The following is a 14,955-nucleotide window of genomic DNA, read 5'->3' as shown; positions in this document are numbered from 1 at the left end:
GGACACAGTCATATAAAGTGCACTACTTAGAGCTCAATGGGCCCTGGTCAAAAGTAGTGCACTAAATAGAGAATAGGGTGCCAATTGGGACACATTTTATACAGTGATTCATGTTCATAGTGGTTTCATTTACAGTTTCTGTTTCTCTATCACTTACTGATTGCATCCCAAATGGCCTCCCTTTCCCTATGTTAGTGCATTACCTTTGACCAGGGCCCATGGGTAATAAGGTTACATTTGGGAAGCCGTCATAAAGTGAAACCTGCTGTACTCAGCAATTGAAGGATGACTTGACTTAATATTGACAGACAACCACCCACTAACAAGCTTACTCCAATTCAAACCCAGTTCCATTTTGAACTGTGACACAGAATGAAATATTTGATCATGTTTTTTCAAAATAAAGGACATCATATACATACACCCTAGTTAGCGCATAGTCACTCAGTACATACTAACTCAGTACATTCAGTGCATTCGGAAAGTATTCAGACCCCCTGACTTTTTACACATGTTATGTTACAGCCTGATTCTAACATTGATTAAAAACAGATTTTTCCTCATTAATCTAAACACAATACCCCATGATGATGTGGTGGACGGGTGCCTGCAGGCTGACTTAAGTAGTCAGTTGAACAGTGTTTCCTCTGACACATTGGTGCAGCTGGCTTCCGGGCTAAGCGAGCGGGTGTTAACAAGCGTGGCTTGGCCGGTCATGTTTCGGAGGACGCATGACTCGACCTTCGCCTCTCCCGAGCCCGTTGGGGAGTTGCAGCGATGAGACAAGATTGTAATCATGAAATTGGGGAGTACCCCCCGAGACAAGATTGTAATCATGAACTTGGGGAATACCACAACCCCCTCCCCAAATAAAATACCTGCTCCAGAGCGTTCAGGATCTCAGACTGGGGCGAAGGTTGACCTTCCAACAGATGGAGTGGCTTAGGGACAATATTCTTAAGTGGCCCAGCCAGAGCCCGGATTTGAACCCGACCTATCATCCCGGGAAAGACCTGAAAATAGCTGAGCAGTGACACTCCCCATTCAACCTGACAGAGCTTGAGAGGATCTGTAGAGAAGAATGGGAGAAACTCGCCAAATACAGGTGTGTCAACCTTGTAGCGTCATAGCCAAGAAGTCTAGAGGCTGTAATCACTGCCAATAGTGCTTCAACAAAGTACTGAGTAAACGGTCTAAATGCTTATTTTTAATAGATTTGCAAAAATGTATAAAAACCTGTTTTTGCTTTGTCATTATGGGGTATTTTGTGTAGATTGAAGGATGGCTTTTTATCCATCTCATAATAAGGCTGTAACGTAACAAAATGTGGAACAAGTGAAGGGGTCTGAATACTTACCGTATAGACTGTACATTGACAAAATACAGAGTTTCATAGACATAGACTTACTCAGCACATTACATTAATTTAGAGTTAGGTAAACTTGGATTTTTCAATAAGGACATATACAGGATACTACCCTCCACAACATAACCTTCACTCCAAACCTACAACCTGATTTTGGACAAAATTACCTGGAAGGATTCCAGATACCAACAATTCTTATTTCCAAGGTCTACACAGCAAATGCACTGGCAAACCAACGACCAATAAAAGAAGCACAAGAAACCTGAAAACACCATCCAACCTTGAACTGAGTGAGTAATGTTTAGTTTGTAGCTACTTTTAAAGCCAGGAAGGAAAATAAATTACAAGTAAATATTTTACTTCATAAGGACTGAATGTTACATTGAGGCCACCAAGCTTGCTCGGACAGAACAGCTGCAACTTCAATTAGCACTGAGGTGTAAAGTGAGAGGTGCCAAAGCCCTTGAGCCCCACAATGGCAGGAGAGTTTCACAGGCTCCCCCACCCAAAGGACTTTGAAGCCCCCTCCATCTATGCAGAGGTCCATACAATACAGTACCCCCTGGATTCATCTCTGTTTTGAACTGATATGCAGCCAGGACACTTCAATTGTAAATTACCTCAATAAGAAACAATTTTGTTGCTATCAGAAGATATCCTCCTCGCAACCTCCAAAATACAACAGCCACAGGACAACTTTGTTTGGACGTCGTAAAGGACCACGCGCCTAAACTGAAGAGACATCGCTAGCTAACAATCTTTTCCACGTGGAAAAAAATGGGGGACAGAGACATGCTAGCTATGTTAGCTAGCTATCTGGGATTTTCTACATGCAATCTGCACTACCAAAAAAAGCTTCTCCCAAGTGGGTGTGACACATACTCCCGTTGCCTCCTGCACTGCTGCTTGTAATCCACTTGGCGATATGTTCACCGTCTGCCATGGCCTGTCTCCCCTGTCTGGTACAGGTACCCCCGGCACACTCCCCCCTCTCTCCTGAGCTTCCGCTCGCCTCCTGCACACGCACTGTTGGGGCGAGTGACTCAGAACTTACTATGGCTAGCCACAAGTCGTTAAATTTTTTTCTTGTGCTTTATGCTATTTGCCTCATGACTCCTGCGTGCTATGTTGACTATGAACTTGCTTGCTTACCCGACCGTGGGACAGACTATGTTTGTTCCCACACTCGGGACTCTGTTGGTTACACGGACTCTTGGCCTCCCATCCTATTCCAACCACCTCTAGCCGGCTTTGTATTAATGTTACCTGATGAAATTGCTGTACATTATGATTTTGTTGCCATCTGATGCACATTTAAATGTGCAGTTGCTATCCCCAATTCTGACTTGTGCTCTGATATCTGCTTCGCTGATTTCTGCTCTCGTAAAAGCCTGGGTTTTAGGCATGTTAACACTAGAAGCTTATTACCTAAAATGGATCAATTGAAAGTGTGGGTTCACAGCTCCAATCCAGATGTATTGGTCATTACTGAGATGTGGACACTGATGTTTAACCTTTCTGGTTGTTTCTGGTTGTTTTTCGGCAAGACCGATCTTCAAAGGTGTGGAGAGGCAATCTTTACTAAGGAACACCTTTAGTTCCCGTTTTCTCCACCAAGTCTGTCCCCAAACAATTTGTTTGCTGGTTTTATGCAAACTAACCCTGATTCAGATGACCATCCTACCCATGGTAGATTAAGGAGAAATAATTTGTAGATTGGCAGGTAAGGGTGCTCTTGAGCGCCTAGATGTAATGCTCATTATAGGACACATCACTGCACTCTATACTCCTCTGTACACTGGTCATCTCTGTATACTCGTCTCAATGCTTATTTATGAAACCCTCTTAGGCCTCACCCCCCTTATCTGAGATACCTACAGCCCTCATCCTCCACATACAACACCCATTCTGCCAGTCAAATTTCGATGGGTCCCCTGCGGGACGGTTGAGCTGACATAGGCTAATGCGATTAGCATAAGGTTGTAAGTAACAAGAACATTTCCCAGGACATAGACATCTCTGACATTGGCAGAAAGCTTAAAACCTGTTAAGGCTATGGGGTGCTGTTGTCACTATTTATGGAAATCGTGTAATTTTTGAAACGGCTTCCTACAAACTTCTTGATCATACAATATGCATATTATTATTATTATTGGATAGAAAACAGTCTATAGTTTCTATAGCCGTTGAAATTTTGTCTCTAAGTGGAACAGAACTCATTCTACAGCAATTTCCCTGACATGGAGTCAGATTTCACACATTTTGGCCCCTGTTCTGGAGTCAGTTTTAAGGCCACTGTTATTCCTATGAGTATACGGACACTGCTTACGTCTTCCCCTGGATGCCTTTACGTGATGACGCTTTGAATGGTATCAATTGCCCAATCACAGCCACTATAAATGAAAAAATCCTGTAGGTAGGAACTCTTTTCTAGGTGCGTCATGCGCGCGGAGGATACCGACCTACTGTTTTTCCAAGCATTAGTGTAGCCAGTTATATTTCTCCGGTCATATTTTTACTCGTTATAGGAGTTAAAAACATCATAAGGTAGTTAATTTAAAGCGTTTTATAGCAATTTATATCCGTTTAGTGCGATTTTGGGACATTTATTTCTGAGCCACTGTGAATCTCTGGGCACCGTTCCAGTTCATGCCGAACGCAATGTGCATTTCTGCATGGCAAGAGGACAGCTTTCGACCAAAAGACGATTAGACCCAAGAAAGGATTCTTTGACCAAGATTCTGATGGAAGAACAGCTCAAAGTAGGAACAATTTATTATGATAAATCGTGTTTCTGTCGAAAAATGTTAGTGGCTTAGGACGCCATTTTTTTTGACTTAGCTTTGCTTGGCGCAAACTGTATTGAAAAGTAAGGATAATTTAAAAAATGTAATTCCGCGATTGTATTAAGAATTAAATTGTCTATCAATCGCTGTCCACCCTATATTTTTTAGTCACGTTTATGAGTATTTATGTATACGACTAGATCACTGTCTAATATGGCGCACGACATTTTCTGACCAGCTGGGCTACTTTTCTCATTGTCTAACCATGATTTTGGTGGCTAAATATGCACATTTTCGAACAAACTGTATATGTATGTTGTAATGTGATGTTACAGGAGTGTCATCTGAAGAATTCTGAGAAGGTTAGTGAAAAAATTAATATATTTTGGCGATGTTTACGTTATAGCTCTCTTTGGCTAGAATCAATGCTGGGGTAATGTTTGCACATGTGCTATGCTAATATAATGATTTATTGTGTTTTCGCTGTAAGACACTTAGAAAATCTGAAATATTGTCTGTATTCACAGGATCTGTGTCTTTCGATTAGTGTATGCTGTGTATTTTTACGAAATGTTTGATGATTAGTAGTTAGGTAAACACGTTGCTCATTGTAATTATTCTAGTCCATTTGTGACGGTGGGTGCAATTGTAAACTATGACATCTACCTGAAATATGCACATTTTTCTAACAAAACCTATTCTATACCATAAATATGTTATCAGACTGTCATCTGAGGAGGTTTTTTCTTGGTTGGTGGCTATCAATATCTTAGTTTAGCCGAATTGGTGATAGCTACTGGTGTTGGTGGACAAAGAAAAAATGGTGGATTATGCTAATGTGTTTGGCTAATAGATTTACATCTTTACATATTGTGTCTTCCCTGTAAAACATTTAAAAAATCGGACATGTTGGCTGGATTCACAAGATCTGTGTCTTTCATTAGCTGTATTGGACTTTAATGTGTGAAAGTTAAATATTTAAAAAAATAATAATAATTGAATTTCGCGGCTCTGCCTTTTCAGTGGGGGTGGGGGGGGGGTGTGCCGCTAGCGGCACCCCGGGGCTAGACAGGTTAAATTCTTCTTAATCTACCGGCACTGTCCAATTTACAGTAGCTATTACAATGCCATTCTTTCATGAGAGTGCACAGTTTTGAACATGACAAGTTATTAATAAACAAATTAGGCACATTTGGGCAGTCTTGATACATAATTTTGAACAGAAATACAATGGTTTGTTGGATCAGTCTAAAACTTTGCACATACACTGCTGCCATCTCGTGGCCAAAAACCTAAATTACACCTGGGCTGGAATAATACATTATGGCCTTTCTCTTGCATCTCAAAGATGAAGGTACAAAAAATACAAAAAAGCTGTTGGTTTTTTCCTTGTTTTATCCTTTACCAGATCTAATGTGTTATATTCTCCCACATTCCGTTCACATTTCCACAAACGTCAAAGTGTTTCCTTTCAAATGGTATGAAGAATATGCATATCCTTGTTTCAGGGCCTGAGCTGCAGGCAGTTAGATTTGGGTATGTCATATATATATATACATTTTAAATCCCAGCCTCCGTCCCCGCAGGAGGCCTTTTGCCTTTTTATAGGTCGTCATTGAGAAATAAGAATTTGTTCTTAATTAACTGACTTGCCTGGTCAACTGTTTCTGCCTGCGGTTACGAAACCCCTACCTGTCCCAGACCTGCTGTTTTCAACTCTTAATGATCGGCTATGTAAAGCCAACTGAGATTTATTCCTGATTATTATTTGACCATGCTTGTCATTTATGAACATTTTGAAAATCTTGGCTCTCTCTAATTTTCTCCTTCTCTCTTTCTCTCGGAGGACCTGAGCCCTAGGACCATACGTCGGGACTACCGGCCGTGGTGACTCCTTGCTGCCCCCAGTCCGCCTGGCCTTGCTGCTATTCCAGTTTCAACTCTTCTGCCTGCGGTTATGGAACCCCTACCTGTCCCAGACCTGCTGTTTTCAACTCTTAATGATCGGCTATGAAAAGCCAACTGAGATTTATTCCTGATTATTATTTGGCCATGCTTGTCATTTATGAACATTTTGAAAATCTTGGCTCTCTCTAATTTTCTCCTTCTCTCTTTCTTTCTCTCGGAGGACCTGGGCCCTAGGACCATGCGTCGGGACTGCCGCCCGTGGTGACTCCTTGCTGTCCCCAGTCTTGCTGCTATTCCAGTTTCAGCTGTTCTGCCTGCGGTTATGGAACCGCCACCTGTCCCAGACCTGTTGTTTTTCAACTCTTAATGATCAGCTATGAAAAGCCAACTGAAAATTGTTCATGATTATTGTTTGACCATGCTTGTCACTTATGAACATTTTTGAACATCTTGGCATAGTTCTGTTATAATCTCCACCCGGCACAGCCAGAAGAGGACTGGCCACCCCTCATAGCCTGGTTCCTCTCTAGGTTTCTTCCTAGGTTTTGGCCTTTCTAGGGAGTTTTTCCTAGCCACCGTGCTTCTACACCTGCATTCTAGCTGTTTGGGGTTTTAGGCTGGGTTTCTGTACAGCACTTCGAGATATTATCTGATGTACGAAGGGCTATATAAAATAAAATTGATTGATTGATTGATTAAATAAAATAAACATTTAAAAACTTACATTGGTATGTGTGTATACTGTGAACAGAATGAGTGCATTAGTGCTTCTTTCTTTAAAACATTTTATTATATACGTTCAATACATGACAGTCACCAACACAAAGCATATAACAAACATTCTGTAAGGCTACATACCACATGATCTAAATTGTATACAGGTCATAGAGTACATGAATGAGGCTGACTTAAAATACATTAGGAAAGATACCCCATAATGACTAAAGCAAACACAGGCCCTTGCTATGAGACAGAACATTTAACTCAGGTGCATCCTGTTTCCATTGATCACCCTTGAGATGTTTCTACAACTTGAGTGGAGTCCACCTGTGGTAAATTCAATTGATTGGACATGATGAGAGGAACTGCAGAGAAGAATGGGAGAAACACCCCAAATACAGGTGTGCCAAGCTTATAGCGTCATATCCAAGAAGACTTGAGGATGTAATCGCCGCCAAAGGTGCTTCAATAAAGTACAGAGTAAAGGGTCTGAATACTTATGTAAATGTTATGTCTAAGATTTTAATTGTGAATACATTTTCAATAATTTCTGAAAACCTGTTTTTGCTTTTCACCTTGCTTTGTGTATAATACAACTAGTTTATCAATAAAATACATATACAAAGAAACACACTGTACCGCACATTTAAATATGACCAATCATGCATATCATTTGAGTATAAGCATGTACAAACATATTAGTATATGCATGTTGGATGTTGGATATGCATATGCATGTTGGATGCATGTTGGACGTCATGCGTGTCTATTTGGGGCATATTTAGAGACAGTTTTTGTGTATGGAAGTATGTTATGTGGAGTGTGTTGCTATGCGTGTGATGCACTATAGTGAAATAGATGTATTGTACAATGGGTGCCAGTCCTGAACATATGGTGAAACAGTAGAGAGCCTGCCAAGGAGAGTCATCAGTCTACCCTTGCTGCTGTGACGCCCGCCTCACACCCCTCCACTCACACACACACACACACACTAAGACTCGCATAACCCAATGGTACACACACGGACACACACAACATTTTGACTCACAGCACAACGCACATTCTCACAGAATAGAAACCGGCAGACTATCAGGGGCAGACTGTAGTATATTATACATCTTCAACGGGCACTACCAGTTGCCAGGGTTGGCAGCGGTAAATAGTGACGTCGAGCTGCGCTCCTCAGTCACATCTCTCTGGCATTCTGCGAGGGGAGTGTATGATGATGGTGCACCTTAGAGTGTCAGGGGTTTAGAGTAGACAGAACCGCAGACAGTATTGTGGTAAAATACATATTATGTAGGATCTTAAATTGAACCAGTTTGCTACAGAAGGAAGTGAATCCTGCAACGACAGGAAATGTTAATTATTATTTGCTAAATGGCATATATGTGGATAAAAATGTATACACATTTGTAGGGGTTGATACATCACGTAAAAACACGTCTGAAATTTCTAATTGGAAATGGTGGGCAGAGGGCAGGTCGGGAGGGAGTTCGGCAGGGTGGTTGGCAGGGGCAGAGGACTGAGGGCAGGGGAGGACAGGGACAGGGAGCGGCATTGTGGGTAATAATGGCAGCAGATGCGGAATTGTGTCGCCGACTCTAATACTGAGGGCAGGCGAAGACAGGGAGCCTGAGAGGCAGTGCCCAGCACCACGTGTAGGTAAGGGGTAATGGCACCAACTGAGGCATGGCGTCGCCAATTCCAATACTGCCGATTCGGAGCCAGAATAGGTTAACCTGTCTTGTCCTGCACGGGGCACCTGAGTGTCAAGCTTTGAGCACCACAGTCAGCGGGACGGGAGGCAGCCCTGTGTCTGTCCACCGCCGTTACCTTCGGGCCAGGGCAGGCAGGCAGGCTGGCAGGGCGGGTAAAGCAGCGTCAGCTCCCAGAAGACAGGGCTGTGTCCCGAATGCCACCATATTCCCTATATAGGGCACTTATTTTGGCCCATAAGGCACTGGCTGTGGTAGGGTGCCCTTTGGCACACAGACAAGGAGGGGAAGGCGGCACTGGCAGAACAATTGAGCTGGCTGAGCTGCCAGCCAGACAGAGAGAGATCAGAGCTGCAACATTACTGCAGTGATAAGGGGGAGGGGGAGAAGAAGGTGGCTTGACAGACGTGTCTTCTCACTCACTCACTCAGTGGTGGTGGTGTAGCTGTAGCTAGCTAACTATCAAGCTAAATGGACTGAAACGGAGCTTTGTATTTATCTTAATATCCGACTGTGAGAGCCAATCAGTCCTAGACGCATTTGCCTGTGTTGGAAGACTTGTTCAACTGTGCGTCTACATGAAATGGCATGCTGTTGTGTTGCAGACAAGCGAGATAGAGCTAGATTCACAGTCACACAGAGGAGCCAAAGCGACTACATTTTTTAAATATAAGTGACCCCGGGAATCGAACCTACAATCATTGCATTGCAAGTGCCATGCTCCACCAACAAGCCATACAGCACCACACTACCACCCAGAGAAAGGACCAGGAGAGGACCAGGCACTATCCTGAGATCGTGCCACACATACCAGACCACATGGGGAGCGTGAAGAAACTAGGACACATGAGGACACACACACACACAGAGACAAAAATAGACAACTGCTTCGACAAACCCGGGAGTGAGAGGCAGTCAATGTTCGAGACATGCAGGTTTGTCGAAGTTGAGGCTTTTTCTCATAAAACGACAAGCGGGAAAAGGGGGAATGTTCTTTATTGAGACTGTTACAATGAGAATAGGTCACGTCACCATCCAGAGGTTTAAACAGTTCATACATTTAATTTGCCCTGACTGTTACCGATATTTGATGTCATAGTATTAATATAATCATATAGTCATTTAGGGGTGGGGGGGGGGGGGGGGGGTGGCGCAGTGCTCGTGGACACTGGTTGATCGGTAGCGCTGGCTTTTATGGATGGGCAGCCATTTTAGAACCGCTGCAAATATCTGTCAGAGACCAGGACTAGGGCCCGGGGGGGGGGGGGGGGGGGGCAGAGCAGGGGCATCAATTGGGTATAGCTTAGCTCAATATCAACAATTTTAAAATAGATGACTAAAATAATTCCAATCACGATTCAAAGGCAAATGCAGTTTAGTTGTATCAGAGGACTGACTTTAGGACCATGAAGACGCCTGAGAGCAGAAGCGCATCGACGCAGCCGTAGGGAATAGTGCGAGTTAAAGATGGCTGTAGTAGTTTGCTTTGACATTAAAATAAACTCGAGTTTTAATTCCGGTGCTGAGTTAGTGCGTAGCAGCTAATTCTTGTATGATGAGTTTGTAGAATGTTAAGTCCCCTATTGACTGACCTGAATGAAGCTACGGCAACAAGGTGATAACGGCTGGAGTCAATTTTGCTAGTTTTTGCTGTACTCCAAATTCCTTTTTAGAGGTTTCAAATTGTGAAGAAATGAAGTATTTGAGCTTCAATTTGGGACAATTTGGCATCCCACGATACGTTCGTCAGTCACTACTCTACCACATCCTACTACACACACCCACACAGACACACAGCTCCTTACCAAGTAACACAATAACAATATTGTGGGACAAGCGCGCCCGACAGGAACGCTAAATATCTCATGCTTTCTCCCGACGCACACTATTTCTGTCTATGGTTTACTGACGCAAACACGCCATCTTACACACCCAGTAACATGCAGAGTACTTGAGGACACACAATAACAGGATGTTATTTTAAACCAATGGTGGTTGGCATGGTGGTTGGTATGGTGGTTGGCATGGTGGTTGGTATGGTGGTTGGCATGGTGGTTGGTATGGAACCACCTTACAGTAGGACAGAACTTACTGTGGAATTTTTTTACGATTTATGTTAAATATAATAAATGGAAAAGGATCCAATTTAAGGGACAGTTCCACCTTCGAAAGAACACACTCCATCGCTGTTTTTATCAAGTTCAGCATCCAGTCTACACAACGTGATACAATCACACGTGAAGAACACTAAAGAAAATCACAGCTCTAATTTTCACTTACTCACTCACACGGCATACTCTAGAGGATACACCTACAGCATAAATATCTGCCCAGACTGAGCCCTATATATCACAGTTTATAGCCAAGGCCACCCAGCAGAGAAATCACTGACACACACACACACACACACACACACACACACACACACACACACACACACACACACACACACACACACACACACGTGTAGTTGGGTGAATTTGAGCTCCGAGGTTGGCTGACGAAGGTTTCCATGAGGTCAAACACAGGTGTACCGAGCAGTCAGGACCACGCTCTCACCAGTACTTTGTGTTGCTCTCAAACTGAGGCCACAGGCCCATAGTACTGATAAATTGATGGAGGGGGATGAGAGAAAGTGCTGGAGAGGGGGAAGATGGCTAGGACAAGCGGACAAGCGGACAAGCAGAAATCGTTGCGCTGTGGTGTAAGTCTCTTCCCTGGTTTTTGTGGAAAATGTGTAAGCATGTTAGCATGTCTGTCACCCCACCCATAGCACAGCCCCATCCCGCTGCTCCTTCCTTCTCTCTTTCCAGCCATCCCTCCATCCCTCTATCCCTCCATCCTGGTCAGTCACATGTCCCTCAGGCCTACATTCCAATGTGCTACAGTAAGCTACTTCCCCAACCCTGCGCTTCCTTCTCTCTTCCTCTCCTCCCTACTCCTCTCCTCCCTCTACCTCTCCTACAGACTGAACATTACCTCGATGTATTAAATATGTCTAACAATTCCCTCATTCTCTGCCTCTCCCTTTATTTCTCAGATGAGGCGAGCATTTCTCCTCCTCCTGCCTGTGAGGGAAAAAAGCCATCTCTCTCTTTCTGTCACTAGCATGGTGTCTATTCTCCACCGCCAGCCCAAAAACTCATTTATTTTCAGAAAATGACATTTTCCGGAGATGTGTGAGCACCCCTCGCAGCTCCCGAGAACCCAACCCGTGCACATCACAGGGAAAAAGTCACAAGTTAGGGTCTCAGGGATTGAGAGAGGTACAGATTCGGTTCGTCTCGTCTATCCAAGCACGGAGGAGAGAAAGATAGGACATCAGCACGTTGCTTTAACTGAAACACACAGACAATGTCCCTCTAGCGGTCCCCCTAGCTTTGTGCTGGAGTACAGAAGACTATCACTGTGTCAGTGTTGTGGCGTACAACAAGTGCAGCCTTCAGTCAGGGCACACACACAACACACGGCCCCATGCCCCCATATATCTGTCACACATTGCAATACATACACGTACAAACGCTCACACAAAATACAAAATGTAGCACATAGAAATATACACAAATCCACAAATGCACACATTCAAAGAGTACAGGCACACACGCAAGTGTGACCCCACACATACAGCACACACGCGCACACACGAGATCGAGCACACAGTCACACGACTGCAGTGACCAGTCGCATGCCCAGACACACACATCAATCTGTAACGCAGTGTCCAAAAGAAAGCTTCAGCTCCAGGCTATGACAGCCATAATGTTACAACGCCAATCTTTGATCTCCATCACAGCCATCGGCAATTAAGGGAGCCTCCACAAATTGAAAAATTCAACAATGCCACACACATACAGCACATGCGTGAGTGGGCATACACACACACACACACACACACACACACACACACACACACACACACACACACACACACACACACACACACACACACACACACACACACACACACACAATGGGAGCCAGACCAGAAAGGCTGCGGCAGACTGCTAGCGCCATCACACCTAAAACGGATTGCCAGGATTCAGCGGCCATGAAAGCCAATCTCCATTACCAACAGTAAATAACTTTCCTTCATATGAGAGCTTTGTGCCCCAAATTTTACCTTTCACACATAGAAGACCTCAGATATATAGTCAGGCAGCATCCGCCGGGAACATGACTATTCGCTATAGTGACATAACACAGAGCTTATGGTAGACCTAGTACAGTAAAGGCAGCATCTCGGATAAGGGCTGTCTGTCAGGAAGAGTCGGAGGGAGATGGGAGAGAGGAAGAAAGGAAGAGAGGGAACTCAAACTCACCCTTCTAGTCATGGTTGCTGAGACTGCCGCAGTCTGATCTGTGTCTGAGCGAGAGACAGAAAGAGAGCAAGAGACAGAGAGGGGTAAAAAGGAGGAGAAAGACAGAGAAGTGAGAAATACAAAGGAGAGAGAAGGGAAGAGGAAAGAGAAACAAAAAAGAGAGAGACATCTTAGTCAGTGGACATTGTTGCAGCAGCGGGGTGATCCTGCGGGCTATCGTAGCGTGTGAGACTGCTCCAGTCAGACTGCTGTCTGGACGTCTGCTGCTCAGACATGCAAGACTCCACCATGTGGAGAAAGAGAGAGAGGGCGAGAGAGAGAGAGAGAGAGAGAGAGAGATAATTTCAGAGATAGAGACAGAGAGAAAAGGAGACAGAATGAGCGCGAGAACGAGTGCGAGAGAGAACGAGAAAAAGGGAGAAAGGATGAAGAAGTAGAGGAGGCAACAGTCAGAGAGTGACAATGAAAATGTGAGAGAAAAAAGAGGGATCATTCTAAAAAGAGCTTATGTGATGAGAGAGAGAGACAAGAATGAGAATCAGAGAGGAGGCACATGCCAGCGTGGAAAAACAGGAACAAGTATCGAGAGGAACAAATTGAGCAGGAGATCAATAGGCCTGTGGGACTGAGTGCTGACTGTCAAGAAAGAGAGAGAAGCGAGAGGAGCGAGAAAGAAAGAGACAGGGCCATGACGCCATGAGGCCAGCATACCTGACATCTGCCAGAGTAACAAGGTGCACATACTAAATACTTACCAAACATGCATTTACACACAGGAGCGCACACACATACAGTAGAAGCACACACACACACACACACACACACTTGCACCGTAAACCCATTACCCTTTCTCTCCCCTTCTCCCGGTGTGTCCTAATCTTGCACATGTGAACCACTGCCTCATGTGTCCAGTGGCCCAGAGAGAAAACAAGCGGAAGCCTGCCGTGGCATCTGATCCAAGTGACAGACAGACAGACGGTGAACATAAATGTAAATAAAACAAAGACATAATGGAATGATAGGAAAGAATGCGTCAACCAACGCCTGTTGCTAGAAGGCTAGTCCCTCTACCCTCTACCCACGCTCCTCTCCGCGGTTCACTCTGCTCTGCTGGAGCACATTAACCCATGTTCTCTTTTCTCTCTCTCTCCCTCTCTTTTTATCTGTCTGCCTATCTGGCTTTCTCTTTCTCTCTGTATCTCTTTCTTTCTCTTTCTCTCCCTCTTCTTCCGTCTCCCTTTCTCTCGTCTCGTTTTCTTTCTCTCTGTCTCTCATTTCATTTCTTTCTCATTCCCTCCTTCTCTCCCTCTAGCTGTCTCAGAATGGCAGTCTACTGAGCTAGTCTCCGGGGCAGAAGAAAGTAAACTCTGTGCCTTGCCTTCCCTCCCTGTCTGCCTGCTCTGCCTGCCCACTCCTGTGCCTGCCTGTCTGCGCTCCTTGCCTGTCCGTCCTGCCTACCTGCTCTCCATGCCCTCCATACCTGTCTTCCCTCCCTGCCCTACTCCTCCCTTTTAGAGACAGCATCCGACAGCAGCAACAGGACAGGGCTGGACAGAGAAATAAATATAATCCATTAATTTCCTCCCACAGCTGAAATCAGTTAGACCCAGAGGCCCGCTAACAGAGAGGGAGGAGAGACACACAGACAGAGAAAGAGAGAAGGAAGGAGAGAGCACGGAAGAGGGACGAAGGAAGGGAATGAGAGAGGGACAGAGAACAACAATCGCTTCTCGCCTTACAATGTCCCGTTTTCATGCTCCTTTTCTGTCCAAATAAAAAAATCTGAATCCGTTTCTGGTCAGCATGTCCGGCAATCTCTCCTCTTCCATTCCCTCTTAGCGCTGTTCCTGTCTCTCGATCCCTCTCTGTGCAACTGGGTAATACAGAGTGTGTTTCATGAAGGGAGGGAGGGAACTAGAGAGAGAATAGGGAGAGAGGGAGGGAGCAAGGGAGAGAGGGAGGGAGCAAGAGAGAGAGAATAGGGAGAGAGGGAGGGAGTGAGCAAGAGCAGGCGAGGGAACGGAGTGAATGAGTTCATGCAGACTCAGAGAAAGAGAGAGAGTGAGAGAGAGAGAGAGAGAGAGAGAGAGAGAGAGAGAGAGAGAGAGAGAGAGAGAGAGAGAGAGAGAGAGGCAAAG

The sequence above is a fragment of the Salvelinus fontinalis genome, chromosome 13, assembly GCF_029448725.1.
Source record: "Salvelinus fontinalis isolate EN_2023a chromosome 13, ASM2944872v1, whole genome shotgun sequence".
NCBI classification, from domain to species: domain Eukaryota; kingdom Metazoa; phylum Chordata; class Actinopteri; order Salmoniformes; family Salmonidae; genus Salvelinus; species Salvelinus fontinalis.
The sequence above is the reverse complement of the archived record's forward strand: the minus strand, read 5'-3'. Positions refer to the sequence as shown.